This window comes from Triticum aestivum, chromosome 3A (genome assembly GCF_018294505.1).
Source record: "Triticum aestivum cultivar Chinese Spring chromosome 3A, IWGSC CS RefSeq v2.1, whole genome shotgun sequence".
In the NCBI taxonomy this organism is placed as follows: domain Eukaryota; kingdom Viridiplantae; phylum Streptophyta; class Magnoliopsida; order Poales; family Poaceae; genus Triticum; species Triticum aestivum.
In genome coordinates, this window is record NC_057800.1 from 695400866 (window position 1) to 695415570 (window position 14705).

Sequence of the window (14705 nt, forward strand, 5' to 3'; positions counted from 1 at the left end):
CTACTTGCCTATGTTGGAACAGGGAGCAAAGGAAAACAAGCCACTATCAATAGACAAACAATTTTCTGAGACTCACAATAAGGGTACAACCTTCGCTGATTCTAGAGCCTCCGCCAAATATGTAAGAATTAATTTAAATGCATTAACTTCTATGATGAATTGCAAGTGTATAATACCTACTTACAGATATAAGTTGATGCAAATAACTTACTGTTGGCACTTCAGGCACAAATTCAGACTATGGTTCAGTTGAATCCAGGTCTTTCAAATGATGAAGTCATGCAGAAATCTGACTAAACTAAGCGGCGTGATTGTGTAGGCTTTGGTTGTGGAATTAGAGAAAGAGATTTGCAAGGACCAGCATTAAGTAAGGCTGAATTGGTTTATAAACGCCAAGCTTCCAAGCAAGTGAAACAAGTACTGGAAGAAAAAAGTTCAATTCTGTGGCACAAGAAGTGTGATAAATTAAGCGTCTTATGTCTGATACATCTCTGAGTGATAGATCTCATGGAAGCCAGCATCATCAAGTAAGTTATCCTCATACACTGATTTTATATATTGTTATACTTTGTGCCAATTTATTTACAAGGGCTAATTTTCATAAACTACTTAATATTTTGTAGGGCTGATGGTCCACCGAGAGGCATCAGGAGGCATTGTATTCACTGACCAAGAATGATGTCCATTCAAAGAAAGATGGTGTCCCTTGCTTGAAGATTAATAAATATTATATTTTCTAGTTTTGTAATTTTCCAAATAGATATGAGCAAGTACATTCGTCATATAAGGAGTGCTTTTGACTCAAATTTCTTAGACGATATTTTAATATAATAATTGTATGTCGAAATTTTGGAATTTACTAATAAAAGAGGCTATGATCCTTTCAATTCAGATTACATTGTTTCTATATTAATGTGGATGTTAATATTCAAATTTTGGATTTTTCATAAAGTGGTCGCTCAATGGAAGCTTATACGAATTAATGTAAGTGGTTCTGAAGGATATCAAAGTGGTGAAGAGACTGACCGGTAATGCCACTTTCGTCGCCATGTTTACATTATTAACGATGACAAAAGTGGTCGTTATTGGCTCGGCATTGACGACGACACACCATCTCGTCGTTACAAGAATAACGACCACAAAAGGTATGTGGTTGTTATACTTTTAACGACGGAGCCTACTACGACCAGTAGACTGTGGTCGTTAATGACCTTTAACGACCACGATCCGACTTTTAACGACCACATATGTTGTTGTTAAAAACCTTTTTCTTAGTAGTGTCACCAACCCAATATTTTTATTGGATAGAATCGACCGGTCGATGGGTATTTCATGGTTATGTTCTTTTCTTGACCTGATAGCTTGTTTGTTGCAGAACAAAGCTCGATTGACAAAGAAGAGCTCTTTCAAGCTGTAGCACCTGCTCATTTAGTCTGATGGTCTCAAATTCTCCTCTTCTCTTTTGTTTTGGTGGAAGTTGTACTATTTGTTTTATTATGATTTTTTTCCATCGAAATGAAGTATTATGTGTTGGGTGGGGTGATTGACTGTCTTTTTTAGGATTAGCCGTAAAGATTTATAGGAATTCTAGAATTAATTGCAAATATATATATATATATATATCAACTACAAAAATATTATGTAATAGTATATTAATTTTCTTAGGGGGAAGTAAGACAATATACGTCTCTCATTTATGCTTTTAGGGAAACGATTTCCCAAAGCACAATGAGCTTTTAGAATATGGTAATTTGCGATGTTGGTGTTGGTCATCTCAATTGTTGGGTAGTTGATAGTGCCTAAACTGACGACATCCCATTACAATTGAAGGTGTCCAACTAAATCTTCTTTCCTTTGTATCATCCTAAATTATTTTAACTTCTAAGAAATATAAGTATTTTGTGGCAGCATTGAATGTTAAAGCATTCAGGCCCATTAATGACAGGTGTCTCATGTAGTGGTGGAGCTCATTGCACTGTGATTTACCATGTTCTGACAAGTTATGATTGGGTTGACACCACGAAGAGGGTGAAAAAGAAGGACAAGAGGTAATACGGATGGGACATTGTTTTAAAGAAGAAGGCGTGGATTTTTTTTGTTCTCCCGTTGCAACACACGGGCATTTTTGCTAGTATTAATCAAGCGGGACGTAGGGTTTTACCTCCATCAAGAGGGCCCGAATCTGGGTAAAACATTGTGTCAACTGCCTCCTATTACCATCTGCCTTAGACGCACAGTTCGGGACCCCCTATCCGAGATCCGCCGGTTTTGACACCGACATTGGTGCTTTCATTGAGAGTTCCTCTGTGTCGTTGCCGATTAGGCTTGATGGCTCCTACTATCATCGATAGCGATGTAGTCCAGGGTGAGACTTTTCTCCCCGGACAGATCTTTGTGTTCGGCGGCTTTGCACTGCGGGACAATTCGTTTGGCCATCTGGAGCAGATTGAAAGTTACGCCCCTGGCCACCAGGTCAGGTTTGGAAGCTTAAACTACACGGCCAATATTCGTGGAGACTTAATCTTCGAAGGATTCGAGCCTCTGCCTGTGCGGCATGCGATCACGATGAGTAGCTCTACCATCGGATAGTGTTCAGGAGATCGCACAGGCAGCCGATCCGACCCTCAATTTGCAGCCAGTTGCGCCGTCCATGGACGGGTGGATGGACCCTGCCACGGAGGCCTTACCCTCAGCAGCGATCGAGCCAAACATTGACCTTACCTTGCACGAGAGCCATGTTGTTAAACTGCCAGATCCTTCTCCGGCCACGGACTCCGAGCCGCCTGCGCCCGTTTCTATCGAATTCGATTAGGCGCCGATCATGGAGTTTACCTCCGTGGATATTTTTCAGCACTCGCCCTTTGGTGACATACTGAACTCATTAAGGTCTCTCTCCTTGTCAGGAGGATCCTGGTCGAACTATGTCCGGCAGGACTGGGATACGGACGACAAAGAAATTCGCGGCCCACCCACCACCCACTTAGTAGCCACTGTCGATGACTTAACCGACATGCTCGACTTCGACTCCGAAGACATCGACAGTATGGATGACGATGCGGGAGACGAAGAGGAACCACTGCCCATAGGGCACTGGACAGCCACCTCATCATATGATATATACATGGTGGATACACCCAAAGAAGGCAATGGTGATGAGATAGCGGAGGATGACCCCTCCAAGAAGCAACCCAAGCGCCGATGTCAGAGGCGCCGCTCTAAGTCCCGCCAAACCAAAAGTGGTGATACCGGCACAGGAGATAATAACACTCCGGATAGTGCCGAAGACAACGACAATCCCCTCCAGCAAGATTTAGAGCAGGAGGATGGAAGAGCCAGCCCACCTGAGAGAGCGGCAGATGGAGAGGTGGAGGATGATAATTACATGCCCCCCTCCGAAGACGAGGCAAGCCTCGGCGATGACGAATTCACCGTGCCAGAGGATCCCGTCGAACAAGAGCGCTTCAAACGCCAGCTTATAGCCACGACAAATAGCCTTAAGAAAAAGCAGCAGCAGCTTCAAGCTGATAAAGATCTGCTAGATGAAAGATGGACTGAAGTCCTCGCGGCCGAGGAATACAAACTCGAGGGCCACTCCAAGAGTTACCCAAAATGCAGGTTGCTACCCCGACTGGAGGAAGAAGCATATGACGTGGCTGATTGGCCACCTCGTGGCCACGATAGAGAGGCATTCCAGCCAAAAACTCAGCCTGCACCCCGACGCCATTCAAATAAAAAGGCATGGGGAGATACGCTAGACCTACGATACATATTGGAGGACAAAGCAAAGCATGCAAGATCGATCTACGGATCACGAGGGCGCGCCACTATGCGAGACGATAAACGTCACGCCGGATACAGTAAAAGTAAATCCGACCGGGCCGAACACAGCGGGCAAGACCCATTCGAGCTGCGTCGCGATATATCCCAATACAGAGGTGTCACACACCCCTTATGCTTCGCAGACGAAGTAATGGATCATCAAATCCCAGAAGGTTTCAAACCTGTAAATATTGAATCATACGACGGCACAACAGATCCCGCGGTATGGATCGAGGATTTCCTCCTCCACATCCACATGGCCCGCGGTGATGACTTAAACGCCATCAAATACCTCCCACTAAAGCTCAAGGGACCAGCGCGGCATTGGCTTAACAGCTTGCCAGCAGAGTCCATTAGCTGTTGGGAAGATCTGGAAGCCGCATTCCTCGACAACTTTCAGGGCACTTATGTGCGGCCACCAGATGCCGATGACTTGAGCCACATAATTCAGTAGCCAGAAGAATCGTCCAGGCAATTCTGGACTCGGTTCCTAATAAAGAAAAATCAAATCGTCGATCACTACTAGGAAAAGGGCTACTAATGGCGCACCAGTTTTGCCTACTAATAGCACATCACTGGTGCGCCATTAGTATCACGCCACTAGTATTTTTTACTAATGGCGCACCACTGGTATGCCATTAGTATAGGCCACGGTGCGCCATTAGTATAGGCCACTGGTGCGCCATTAGTATTTTTGAATTTTGAAGGCGGGAAAATAGTAGTGGCGCACCGTCTAACCCCCACCGTGCGCCATTGCTATTTTTGAATTTTGAATTTGGATCTGGATCGTGATTTTTTTGCCCATTTTTTGCTCGTTTTTTGGCACGATATTATTTCAAATTTTGTTCCTGTTTTTGGATCTTGTACGTTCTTTTGCCGTGTTCTTTTGTCGGAGAGGAGTTCGCCGGAAAGGAGGAGGAGGAGGTCACCGGATAGGCGCTTGCCTACATCACCGGAGAGGAGGAGGAGTTCGCCGGAGAGCAGGAGCAGGAGGTCGCCGGAGAGGAGTTCACCGGAGCATCGGAGAGGAGGATGACCCCTCCAAGAAGCAACCCAAGCGCCGACGTCAGAGGCGCCGCTCTAAGTCCCGCCAAAGAAAAAGTGGTGATACCGGCACAAGAGATAATAACACTCCGGATAGTGCCGAAGACAACAAAAATCCCCTCCAGCAAGATTTAGAGCAGGAGGATGGAAGAGCCAGCCCACCTGAGAGAGCGGCAGATGGAGAGGTGGAGGATGATAATTACATGCCCCCCTCCGAAGACGAGGCAAGCCTCGGCGATGACGAATTCGCCGTGCCAGAGGATCCTGTCGAACAAGAGCGCTTCAAACGCAGTCTTATAGCCACGGCAAATAGCCTTAAGAAAAAGCAGCAACAGCTTCAAGCTGATAAAGATCTGCTAGCTGACAGATGGACTGAATTCCTCGCGGCCGAGGAATATAAACTCGAGCGCCCCTCCAAGAGTTACCCAAAATGTAGGTTGCTACCCCGACTGGAGGAAGAAGCATATCACGCGGTTGATCGGCCACCTCGTGGCCGTGATAGAGAGGCATTCCAGCCAAAAACTCAGCCTGCACCCCGACGCCATTCAAATAAAAAGGCATGGGGAGATACGCCAGACCTGCGAGACATATTGGAGGACAAAGCAAAGCATGCAAGATCGATCTATGGATCACGAGGGTGCACCACTATGCGAGACGATAAACGTCATGCCGGATACAGTAAAAGTAATCCGGCCGGGCCGAACACAGCGGGCAAGACCCATTCGAGCTGCGTCGCGATATAGCCCAATATAGAGGTGCCACACACCCCTTATGCTTCACATACGAAGTAATGGATCATCAAATCCCAGAAGGTTTCAAACCTGTAAATATTGAATCATACGACGGCACAACAGATCCCGCGGTATGGATCGAGGATTTCCTCCTCCACATCCACATGGCCCGCGGTGATGACTTACACGCCATCAAATACCTCCCACTAAAGCTCAAGGGACCAGTGCGGCATTGGCTTAATAGCTTGCCAGCAGAGTCCATTAGCTGTTGGGAAGATCTGGAAGCCGCATTTCTCGACAACTTTCAGGGCACTTATGTGCGGCCACCAGATGCCGTTGACTTGAGCCACATAATTCAGCAGCCAGAAGAATCGGCCAGGCAATTCTAGACTCGGTTCCTAACAAAGAAAAATCAAATCGTTGATCACTACGAGGAAAAGGGCCACTAATGGCGCACCAGTTTTGCCTACTAATGGCGCATCACTGGTGCGCCATTAGTATCATGCCACTAGTATTTTTTACTAATGGCGCACCACTGGCGCGCCATTACTAGTGGCGCACCGTCTAACACCCACCGTGTGCCATTGCTATTTTTGAATTTTAAATTTGGATCTGGATCGTGATTTTTTTGCTCATTTTTTGGCACGATATTATTTTCCAATTTTGTTCCTATTTTTGGATCTTGTACGTTCTTTTGCCGTGTTCTTTTGCCGGAGAGGAGTTCGCCGGAGAGGAGGAGGAGGAGGTCACCGGAGAGGCGCTCGCCTACATCACCAGAGAGGAGGAGGAGTTCGCCGGAGAGGAGGAGGAGGAGGTCGCCGGAGAGGAGTTCACCGGAGCATCGGAGAGGAGGAAGGAGAAACCATGAGGGGATGGGAGGAGAGGAGGGAGGAGGAGCTCACCGGAGAGGAGGGAGGAGGGGAGGGAGGAGGAGCTCACCGGAGAGGTGGGAGGAGAAACCGTGAGGGGAGGGGAGGGGAGGAGGGGAGGGGAGGAGAGGAGGGAGGAGGAGGTCGCCGAAGAGGAGGAGGAGGAGGTCGCCGGAGAGTAGGTGGGTAGTATGGTGGAGGAGAGAAGGGAAGATGGAGTGGAGGAGAGGAGGAGATGGAGTGGAGGAGAGGTGGAGTGGAGGAGAAGAATGAAGAGGTAAGGAGGAGAGGACCACGCCCAGCCATATATACGGCATAGTAATGGCGCACCGCGGGCAGGTGCGCCATTACTAACTTTTTTATTTTTTTAATTTATTTTGAATTTTGAAGGCGGGAAGATACTCATGGCGCACCATGGGCAGGTGCGCCATTAGTAACTTTTTTTTATTTTTTTGACTTATTTGGAATTTAGAAGGCGGGAAGATAGTAATGGCGCACCATGGGTAGGTGCGCCATTAGTAAGTTTGAATTTTTTTGCCTCTCCGGATCTTAAAAGCCCCGTATCTTTTTTCTGTTAGGTTTTTGAGGATTTTGAAAATGTTTAACGGGGTTTCCCCAGTTAAATTCGGATGTAACTTTTCAAGTAGATGATTTTTCATATAAAAAACTTTTTCATCCGAGTTCGTACGCAAAAGTTATGCCCATTTTACAAATTCTCGAGAGATTTCGCAAATAAAGTCGAAATTCATATTTGTAAATTTTCACAACAACTAGACCACATATCACATGGGAAACTTATTTTCTTTTATTTTTTGACATTTCCATCATTTTTTAATTTTTTTAAAACTGAAAAGGCGGTCCACTTGGGGGGTGCATTCGGTGGAAGTGGTGGCCAAGTTACTAATGGCGCACCGTGGGAGTGGTCCGCCATTACTAGTTTAACTAGTAATGGCGCATCACTCCCATGATGCGCCATTAGTAGTTTTGAAAAAAATTAAAAAAAATTACTAATGGCGCACCGTGGATGTGGTGCGCCATTAGTATTTGGACACTAATGGTGGCGCACCACATGTCTGGTGCGCCATTAGTGTCAATTCCATCTATAGCCCTTTTCCTAGTAGTGGATTGTCCGGATGCAGAGGCCCTAGCGGCTTTCAAACACAACATCCGCGACGAATGGCTAGCCCGGCACCTTGGTCAGGAAAAGCCGAAATCTATGGCAGCCCTCACGACACTCATGACCCGCTTTTGTGCGGGAGAAGACAGCTGGCTGGCTCGCAGTAATAACATATCAAAGAACCATGGTACTTCGGATACCAAGGATGGCAATAGCAGGTCACGTCGCAACAAACATAAGCGCCGCATTAACAGCGATAATACCGAGGATACGGCAGCCAATGCCAGATTCAAAGGCTCTAAACCCGGTCAGCGGAAAAAGCCATTCAAACAAAGTACGCCGGGCCCGTCCATCTTGGACCGTATACTCGATCGCTCGTGTCAAATACACGGCACCACAGACAAGCCAGCCAATCACACCAACAGGGATTGTTGGGTGTTCAAGCAGGCCGGCAAATTAATTGCCGAAAACAAGGACAAGGGGCCACATAGCGATGACGAGGAGGAGCCCCGGCAGCCACACACCGGAGGACAGAAGAGGTTTCCCCCACAAGTGCGGATGGTGAACATGATATACGCAACCCACATCCCCAAGAGGGAGCGGAAGCGTGCGCTCAGGGACGTATATGCGTTGGAGCCAGTCGCCCCAAAGTTCAATCTATGGTCCTCCTATCCGATCACTTTCGATCGCAGGGACCATCCCACTAGTATCCGTCATGGCGGATTCGCGGCACTGGTTCTGGACGCAATCATTGACAGATTTCACCTCACTCGAGTCCTTATGGATGGCGGCAGCAGTCTGAACCTGCTTTATCAGGACACAGTGCGCAAAATGAGTATAGACCCCTCAAGGATCAAACCCACAAAAACGGCATTTAAAGGCGTCATTCCAGGCGTAGAGGCCCATTGCACAGGCTCAATTACACTGGAAGTGGTCTTCGGATCCCCAGATAACTTCCGAAGCGAAGAGTTAATCTTTGATATAGTCCCGTTCCGCAGTGGTTATCAAGCACTGCTCGGGCGAACCGCATTTGCGTGATTCAATGCGGTACCGCATTATGCATACCTCAAGCTCAAGATGCCAGGACCTCGCGGGGTTATTACAGTCAATGGAAACACAGAGCGCTCTCTCCGAACGGAGGAGCACACCGCGGCCCTCGCACCAGAAGCGCAAAGCAGCCTCTCAAGGCAATCCACCAATTCGGCGTTTCAAGACCCGGACACCTTCAAGTGCGCTCGGAGCAATCGGCAACTAGACCGCCTGGCGCGATCTGAGCTCATGTAGCAATGCGGCCCCTACCCCAGTCCCATCCAAACGGCGAAACTCGTGCCACGCGTACATAATTACGCATTAAAAATACCATGGGCACAGGTGGGGAGGGGGGCACAACTGCGGCAAGCCCTAAGACGCGGCTTAAACCACACTAGGGGCTTCCCGTTTGGTTATTTTTCTATTTTTCAGGACCTTAATCTCTGGAAACCCTGCCCGGCAGCACTATTGCTGAACACATGATGCAGCAACCAAGGAGGCAAAAAGCTATGTCACACCACGGAATTCCCAGGTGGATTACAATAACGAGCGAAATATTTGATTTAATACTATTCCTCAGCTTGCCCTTGGAAGGGACATAGTCCTACTCTTTGCTTATCGCACCATCTGTATCATTCTGCTTTAAACGCACCTTTTTGAATAAATAATGCATAACATTACGACTATTATTGTGTTCTTGTTGTACATCTATGTGTTCATTAATGACGCCTTGCAACTGTACACTCTGGTACGGCCAATACACCAGGGGCTTACGTACCCCACATTATGGTGTGAAAAGTCCGAACACTTTCACAAGTGCGGCACCCGAACTTATAGCATTATATGCATCAGCTCCGAATCATATCTTTGGTCAAATGTTGGGTTTGCCCGGCTCCTATGTTTTGGTACCTTACGTTCCGCTCTATCGGCTAAGGTAGCGCTAGGAGAACTACTGCGATTGTGCCCCGGTTCTGCTGGGCTAAGCACCTCAGTAGAGAAAGCTAAAACTGACTGTCATGATAAGGCGAGAGACTAGTCGCTGTTCGGCGAGGTTTTCGAGTCCCTAAAGACTTATGCCGCTTAGAGCGAGGGGCCAGCCCAGTCCGGCTTAAAGGCGTATATCGCGCCCCGAATTCGGCTTTCCGAATACCAGGGACTTCGCCGAAATTTAAAATTATAGAATTCTATGGCTAAGTGAGAGTGATAAAGCATTATTAGTCCGGTTGCCTTATTCGTTGTGCTGAGCACCTCCCTCGAAGGACCCAAACATGGGAACAAGAGTGCTCAGGTTTATCCCGAACACCCCAGCACTCGTGGCATGGGGGCAGAAGCCGAGGACTAGCCATCTCTCAGATTGGATAAACAGCCAAATAGAAGGTAATATTTTAAATTCACACAAGCGTTGCATAGCGCATATGAAACAAGTTTTCATCATACAGGATCACACGAGCAAGTTTACTCAAATGTTACATCCTTTGAACATTCGTCCGCTACAAGACGGGCACCCTTCAGGACACCCTCATAATAAATTTCGGGGGTGCGATGCTCCTTGCCCTGCGGCGGCCCTTGCTTGATCAGCTTCACGGCGTCTAGCTTGGCCCACTGCACTTTCACGTGGGCGAAAACCCGGCGTGCACCTTCGATGCAGACGGACCGCTTGACGACCTCCAGCCATTGGCAGGCATCCACAAGCCGCCTCACCAGGCTGAAGTAGCTGTTCGGAAGGGCATCGCCAGGCCACAGCCGGACTATAAGGCCCTTCATAGCCTGTTCGGCCGCCTTGTGCAGCTCGACCAGCTGCTTTAGCTGGTCGCTCAGAGGCATCGGGTGTTCGGTCCCAGTATACTGAGACCAGAACAGCTTCTCCATTGAGCTTCCCTCCTCGGCCTGGTAAAACTGTGCGGCATCTGACACGCTACGGGGAAAATCTGCGAATGCTCCTGGAGAGCTCCGAATTCGGGTAAGTAATCGGTAATTTACTTTTACATGCTTGCTCTGCATATAGAATGCCTTACCCGCCGCTATCTTCTTCATTGTGTCGATCTCCTGGAGGGCCTTTTGGGCTTCGGCCTTGGCACATTTTGCTCTCTCGAGGGCCACGGCAAGCTCAGACTCTCGCGTCTTCGAGTCAAGCTCCAACGCCTCGTGCTTCGTCACGAGATCCTAGAGCTCTTGCTGCACCTCGCCCACCTGAGCCTCTTGCTTTTCTCGCTCGGTGCACTCCTTGGCCGCTTTATCTTCGGCCTTGGACAGCGCTTGCTTTAGGGTCGCCACTTCGGTCGTGGCCCCTGGCAAATTCACGATGACCCTGTCATTTTGCAATCGCACTCTTTTTATACATATCCACAGACTAGGTACTACTTACCTTTGTTCTCCTCGAGCTGCCTCTTGGCAAGGCCGAGCTCGTCCTGGGACCCTTTAAGGTCCTGCTTCAGTACGGCGACCTCCGCAGTCAGTGCGGCGGACGCCAGTAGCGAAGCCTGCATATGCATATTGACATACTTATGTTAGATTCCTGCGATATTGTTTGATCCTCTGTTTGGCTTTTCTTTATGAACGCCGAACGGAGCATCAGGGGCTATTGTCTATGCGGTAATATTTTCCTATATTTTAAACACTTACCTCAAAGCCTGTTAGAAGGCTGGCACAGGCTTCAGTCAATCCGCTCTAGGCGGACTGAACCTTCTGGATCACCGCACTCATGATAGTACGATGCTCTTCGTCGATGGAAGCGCTGCGAAGCGCTTCCAGCAGATTGTCCGGCACCTCTGGATGGACAGAGGTCACCGGTACAGGCGTCTCACCCCTCTTAGAAGGAGGCCGCCTGCCCGAGTCCGGAACCACTGGAGGTTCCGGCGCGATGTTCGGCTGAGGGCCGAACTCGGAGCTCTCAGGGGCCTTGTCCCCTCGGCTCCCGGAGTCCGGGAGGCCGCCTTGAGGCGCCTCCGGGACTGTCTCCCCTCGGCCCGGTGCCTCGTGAGACAGCACCTCGGTGTCGTCCGCAGGATGAGGGGAGGTGGCGGTCGGGACTGAATCGCTATCCATATCCGACGAGCCCAGGGAGCCATCCGATGATACATCAATATGGGCTTGGGGCGGCCTGCATAATCATATTTCGGCATTAGGTGAAGTAGTGCGACAAAGGAATACTATGAGTTACTCTGGTATCCGAATACTTACGACTTCCCCAGGGGCTTGGCCCTGGGCATCCACTCGTCTTCGTCGTCGGCGGCGGTGGTAGAGCTGTCCGGAAGGAGAGTCCTCCCCTTCTTGGACCCTTCGGCCTCCCCAGTTGGGGTGGCCTTCCTTTTCCTGTCTCCCCCGTCTGGAGGGGGAGCATCTTCTTCTGCCTCCTCGTCTTCGGGGGAGGATTCCGCTGTAGAGTCCTCGGATGGTGAGTCCGATGACGCTTGGCGTCCGGAACTCTTTTGGGTTCCCTTGGCTTCCTTGGTCTTCTCCGGCACCGTATAAGGAGCCAGAGTCGGCATCTTCATCAGAAGAGCGTCTGCTGGGCCTTCGGGCAAAGAATTCGGACAGTCGATCTGTCCGGCCGTCTCCTGCCAGTCCTGTCAAAGGAACGGGAGTTTAGATCCCGTGTGGAGTGAATCTATGAAAAATAAGTATCCTGTAAGAGGTAAAGCTGCTTACCGCATTGGCTTGGTGCTTCGCGCTGAATCCGCGATCCTCAGTAATGGGAGGGGGGACCTTGGCGCTCTTGAACAGCACCCTCCAGGCATCTTCGTGAGTTGTATCGAAGAGCCTGTTCAGAGTTCGGTGCTGCGCCGGGTCAAACTCCCACAAGTTGAAGGCCCGTTGTTGGCACGGGAGGATCCGGCGGTGGAGCATGACTTGGACTACGTTGACAAGTTTGAGCTTCTTTTTCACCATGTTTTGAATACATGTTTGGAGTCCGGTCAGCTCTCCCGAACTACCCCAGGACAGGCCCTTCTCTTGCTAGGAGGTAAGCCATGTGGGGAACCCAGATCGGAACTCGGGGGTCGCTGCCAATGTAGGGTCACGCGGCTCGGTGATGTAGAACCACCCCGATTGCCACCCCTTTATGGTCTCCATGAAGGATCCCTCGAGCCATATGAAGTTGGGCATCTTGCCCACTATGGCGCCTCCGCGCTCCGCCTGGCGGCCGCTCACTACCTTCGGCTTGACATTGAAAGTCTTCAGCCATAAGCCGAAGTGGGGCTTGATGCGGAGGAAAGCCTCACACACGACGATAAACGCTGAGATGTTGAGGATGAAGTTCGGGGCTAGATCGTGGAAATCCAGGACGTAGTAGAACATGAGCCCCTGGACAAATGGGTGGAGAGGAAATCCCAGTCCGCGGAGGAAATGGGTGAGGAACGCTATCCTCTCATGGGGCCTGGGGGTGGGGATGAGCTGCCCCTCCTCTGGGAGCTGGTGCGCGATGTCGTCAGGCAAGTATCCGGCTCTCCTCAGCTTGTTGACATGTCCCTCCGTGACGGAGGAGACCATCCACCTGCCTCCCGCTCCGGACATGGTTGGAGAAGGTCGAGGTTGGAAATGCGAACTTGGGCGCTAGTGCTCGAGTGTGCGAAGGTGGATGAGCAAAGGAGGTAGAAGGCGTGGATGAAAAGGTGAATCATTATCCCTTTATATGCGCGGACGAAACTATGTGTCCCCACTAGCCTAGTAAAACTCGCTTCTCCTACAAGCGCCGTAATCGATGGCACGGTTGGGTTACCCACACCCGTATTGATGAGAATCCCGTGATAATGGGACACGATCTCTGCTTTGACAAGACATGTCAAAAAACTGCCTCACGTTATGTGCGGGGCTAGTTAAAGGAAACGGTTCGAATAATCACCGGGCTGTGACATAATGTCGTGTTGCCAAAACAAGTCAGCAAATTTGATTTGTGGAAATATTATTCTCTCTACGGTGGTATGTGGAACTTATTTTGCAGGGTCGGACACTATCCTTATATTCAAATTCTGATGTGGTATATTCGGAGGAGGAACCCGCCTTATAATGCCGAAGACAATACTGCGCGTCGGACTCATCGTCATTGAAAGCCTGGTTCAGGGGCTACTGTGGGAGTCCTGGATTAGGGGGTCTCCGGACAGCCGGACTATCTCCATTGGTCGGACTGTTAGACTATGAAGATACAGGATTGAAGACTTCGTCTCGTGTCCGAATGGGACTCTACTTGGCGTGGAAGGCAAGCTAGGAAATACGGATATGTGTATCTCCTCCTTTGTAACCGACCTTGTGTAACCCTAACCTCTCCGGTGTCTATATAAACCGGAGGGTTTTAGTCCGTAGGGAAACATACAATCATACCATAGGCTAGCTTCTAGGGTTTAGCCTCTCCGATCTCGTGGTAGATCTACTCTTGTACTACCCATATCATCAATATTAATCAAGCAGGACGTAGGGTTTTACCTCCATCAAGAGGGCCCGAACCTGGGTAAAACATTGTGTCCCCTACCTCTTGTTACCATCCGCCTTAGACGCACAGTTCGGGACCCCCTATCCGAGATCCGCCGGTTTTGACACCGACAGTCATGCTTGTCGAGTCCTTAGGATACAACCTCATGTCTGTCCCAATGCTTTGCGATCTCGATATGGTTGTTGTCTTTGACAAGTACCGTTGTGTTGTGGTTATGGAAGCTGACAATTCCAAAGTCTTCGAAGGCTTTAGGAGAGGAGACCTGTATATTGTTGACTTCTCTACAGGACCACAACCAGCCGTGTGTCTACTTGCAAAAGCTTCAGAAGGTTGGCTCTGGCATCGACGACTTGGTCATGCAGGCATGAGGAATCTGCACACGCTTGCGAAGAAGAAGCATGTCATCGGCATCGAGAATGTCAAATTTCTCAAGGATCACCTATGTGGAGCATGTGAAGCTGGGAAGATGACAAAGGCTAAGCATCCAGCAAAGACTATCATGACCACCACTCGTCCATTTGAATTCCTTCACATGGATCTCTTTGGCCCTAACCATTATTCTGCAGTTTCAAATGATGCATCTCAATATGGCTTTGTTATTGTTGATGATTACTCTCGATGCACATGGGTGCACATTGTTACTTACAAACATGAAGTGCAGGAAGTCTTCA